General features: G+C 32.0%; 1 long non-coding RNA gene across 2 annotated transcripts; it reads left to right on the forward strand.

Annotated features, from left to right (window-relative positions):
* The first annotated feature begins 602 nt into the window (after nt 1–602).
* On the forward strand, nt 603–2594 carry LOC131629062 (uncharacterized). 2 transcript variants are annotated; one of them, XR_009291944.1, is made up of 3 exons: nt 603–1787; nt 2027–2385; nt 2487–2594. It is a non-coding gene; the product is annotated as an uncharacterized LOC131629062 (long non-coding RNA). The 2 variants fall into 2 exon arrangements; XR_009291945.1 differs by having other exon boundaries at nt 603–1625; nt 1755–1787; nt 2027–2588.
* Nucleotides 2595–4483: the final 1889 nt, after the last annotated feature.

Here is a 4483-nt window from a genome sequence, read left to right on the forward strand (position 1 = left end):
TGATTTGGTGATGTTATTGAGTTCATTTGGGTTTTTGTTCTGGGCTGGTAAAAAGTCCACAAAATCGACTTGTAGGGTGAGGATTACCCCTATTTATAAATATGTGGCTCAGGGCATATATTATTTGACGTGGGACTCTTAACACTTTCCATCTCAACCATTGATCTACAACTTCCGGTCTCCTGCACTTCTCAATGAATTTGCGTTGCATCTTGATAGGTTTTCTCAAATTGCAGATCTTGTTTTTTAATGGATTAGTGTTGCGTCTTGATACATGTTCTCATATTGCTGATAGCGTTTTCCTAATGGATTTGGGTTCCTTTGAATCCTTTGATACAATTTGATACGACAGACACAAGAACAGAGAACAGCTCCAGATAGATAAATCAAATTTCTTCAATGAGTCTTTCTTTTATTTTTCTGGCTTTAATTGCAAGACATGAAATTTGAATTTTGAACATGTTTTTCAACAGCTTGGCCAGTCAAAATAATACCTTCAAAGCATGCAGCAGTCTAAGTTTTTGATTCAGTGATCTCTATTAAATTGTTTTTGTTTTCAATTATAAGAGCCACATCTTTCTTGAAGTTGTCTTAAGTTGTGTTTCTTAAGTTGTTGAAGCTCTTCTGTGTCCCCATTATCAGGGGACATAGATCTACGTTGGGTTGGCTTAGTACATCTCTTTGCTGCACTTGAATTTGGTCATCTCTACCAAGACTTTTACACTGTAGTCTTTGTTTGGTTTGATACTCGACATCTACTTTGATTGTGTTTTTGTATCAGGAATGGGAGTAAGCATACAAGATTCTAAGTCTTTTGCACTCCTGATAATAAGTAATTCTTCCGTGTTTGACACTAAACTATTTTTTGTTACGTTGTTTTGGAACAGTGATTGCACTGTTTGACACTTCATTAAGTTGTTCTAGAATAGTTGTTCTGTAGTGCGTATGGTGATATATTATACTAACAATTAAAATCTTATCTCCTTAATGGATATCCCTCACTTTCTTTGTTATAATTTTTTAACTTCTAATATTTAAGAATCTTCTCCGAAATATGGTATCTGACACATGGAAGAAGTGTAAATAATTGTCTTTTCACACAGACACCAATCTGTAGTTGGTTGTGTCATATATATTCTCGATGTTACCCTTTTATTTTGTGGATCTCTACTCTGACTATGAATAGAACAGTGAACACGTTTTTAGTTTTTTTGCAGAGTTTGTCAAATTAACAACATTCGTTGGGGCCTATAAAAAAACATTCATTGGGGTTGCAGGAGAGAATGTACTTTTGATATCTTGATGCTAAAGTTTGTTTGTTCTTGCTCTTGTGTTCTATTTTCCCTGTTTTTTTTTATTTCTTCTTTGTTGGCTAGATTTTTTTATTTCTTGTTTCTGTTGCTTCCTTAAATTCCATCCAAGTGTTACAGGATTGCGAAAGTTATGGAGAACAACTCCAGATAAATCCAATTTTTCCATCATTCATTCTTTTGTTGTTTCATTTCTTTTCTTTGATTTCAAGACATTCCAAATGAAATGTTAAGATTTCTTTTCTGCAGTGCAGTTTTTCGGATTAATAACCTTCATTGCAATGGAGCCTCGACTTTTTAATTTGAGCGTATTTTGTAGGTTCTTTCTGTATGATATTCTTCTGTAGAAAAAAATATTTCTTGATTTGTTATTTACTATTTTTAAGTTGCAGGAGAAGATATGATTTATGATTTTGTGACTTTTTATTCTCTTTGGTGTTGCAGGAGAGGATGTGCTTTTGATTTCTTGATTCTAAGGTTACTTCTTGTTCACACAAACATACTTCTCTTGACTCTCTAACAGATTGTTGGGCTAGAATTGTTTCTATAACTCAGATTTTATTCTTCATTTAATAATTTAATAATATTAAGAGATGAATTTATCCGTTTCTCAGAAAGCAGAGAAGTTTGATGCATATCTAGAATGTCTTAATACAACAAGAACAAAAAATAATTCCAGATAGCTAAATAAAATTTTTGAACTTGTTTTTATGCAGTGTGGTTGTCCAACTAATAACCTTCTTCATAGCATGGAGCTTGGCGTTTTGATTTCTGATTTGGTGATCTTTATTGAATTCTTTTTATTTTTAATATTTCTTTATCGATTCTTAAAGCATATCTTCCTTGATTTGGTGCTTACACTCTGGTGCTGCAGGATACACTCAATTATTCTAGTTCTATTTTCCTCTTGTTTGATCATCATTCATGGCTGTTGATTTTTTGGTTTCTTAATTCTTAGGTTTGATTTGGTTACTGTCTACTATTAATTTGTTAGGATTTTAAATGATTGCTCTTTTGAATCTTAGGGGGGTTGAGGAATTTTGGACAACATGATTTGGCATTCTATTGTTCAGGGGTATTTTCCTTGTTATAATTATTTCCCCTATTTTCTTTTCAATGTATTATATATAAGCATAAGAATAAGAATTTTCTTTCTCAAATGAGTGTCCCTTGCAGAATCTGCAACTAGAGCACCAGAATTTGCAATTTGCTGCTATTGTTGTTCTTTCTTGTGGTGATCTCTCCTCTGATTGAATTCTTCACGATTAGTTTTCTTGAGTATTTATTGGTATATATGAACATAATTCCTTCTGGTTCAAACTTTCTTATTTCCTCGGGTGTTACAGAGGATGTAATAGAAAATATAATATATAGGTAGATATGAACACAATTCCTTCTGGTTCAATCTTCCTCTTCTTTGATATTCAAGTTTTTATACATTCTCTGTTTTTTTCCTTGATTACATTGGTCGTATGATGTAGGGGTTTGATCTAATTTTTGCTGGTTTTGATCTTGGATTTTGCTGATCTTTTTTAACGGTCCTGTTTGGGTTGGGTTTTAATCAACTATTTTTCAATTTTATTTTGATTATTTTTGTAGTTTTTTTACATAATGCTTCATTGATAATCGTTCAATGCTCTTAAATAAAAGAATATTGACACGTGTTTATCCGTATTGTAGCGAGCTGATTTCTAGTTTTCTGGAGCAGTTTGTATTTCTTTATTACAACGGATAAGAACAATAATGGTTATAGAAAGGAGTCATTCTTTAATATTTTTATTTTTTTTATTTTGATTATTTTTGTAGTTTTTTTTACATAATGCTTCATTGATAATCGTTCAATGCTCTTAAATAAAAGAATATTGACACGTGCTTATCCGTATTGCAGCGATCTGATTTCTAGTTTTCTGGAGCAGTTTGTATTTCTTTATTACAACGGATAAGAACAATAATGGTTATAGAAAGGAGTCATTCTTTAATATTTTTATTTTCAAACTTTGATCACAAGACATGATTTCAATTCTAAGTCTGTTTTTCTGCAGCTTGGTTTGTCAAAATAATTTTCAAGATAGCATGGAACTTGATTTTAGTTTTGATTTGGTGATCTCTTTTAAAATCTCCTAGTTTTCAATAATTCTTTACCCCTTTTAAAAGCATATTATTCTTGATATTTTATTTCCTCTGGTTTTGCAGGAAAGGTAGTTTTTGAGCATATTTTTCTTTTATTTCCTCGTGTTTTGTATTCTGATTCCTTTCTAATTTAGTGATTTACAGATTTGATTTAGTTCTGGTTTTTCTCGTCATACATGTGAATTGAAATATGCCTCTGTTTTCTGCAGTGTAGTGTATTATGCGTAGTATCAAGCCACAGAGTTTATTTTGGTACTCTTCTTATTTATTACTCTATGAATTTCAATTGTCTACCAATTCTTATTTATTTCTGAAGTATGGCTCTGTTTTCAATTGTCTACCGATTCTTTTCGGCTAATCTTCTTATTTATTACTCTTATAAATTTCAATTGGATGTTTTTGTTTTGATTAGTGTATTGGTGTTTAATTGAAAAGGTCGATCTTAAGGGTTCTTAACATCAGTGCTACTTTTCTTTTACAAACATTTGCTCTACATTTGGGCTTGTATATAGAGAAAGTGCAAAAGTTTACATAATTTTAGAGACATTCGGAAAAGTTTACATTTGGACAACTTGGTTAGGTTCGTTTTGATGATATTCTCCCTAGGGTCTGTTGTTATTTCTGATTTATGATGTAGGCCCAATATCTCGTTTGGTATTAGGAAGAACCTCAAACTGGCATGTTTCATATTGGGTACAAAATACTTACAAATTGGCCGGAATTTCGTTCCATTTACCATCATTTCTTCAGAGGTTGTGTTGTATTCTTTAAATTGGTCTTTCTACTAAGAAAGAAAATTTACATTTCAGTGTGTTTGATACTCGGCAATTTTGAATTCCTTTGATTTTTCTACGAGTGTTATAGGGGGAGACGGAGAGAACCTATGAAAGTGGTAGGGTTGTGGCATGTGGAAACAGAGGTTAACATACTATTCTTCCAACGTTGGATACAACCCTTCTTTTTTATGATATATGTATTTTTTTGATGGCGTGTTCTTGGGAGTGTTAGAGTTTTGGTATTTTTGTAGCAGGAGCATGGTATTG

The sequence above is a fragment of the Vicia villosa genome, unplaced genomic scaffold (assembly GCF_029867415.1).
Source record: "Vicia villosa cultivar HV-30 ecotype Madison, WI unplaced genomic scaffold, Vvil1.0 ctg.000506F_1_1, whole genome shotgun sequence".
NCBI lineage: Eukaryota > Viridiplantae > Streptophyta > Magnoliopsida > Fabales > Fabaceae > Vicia > Vicia villosa.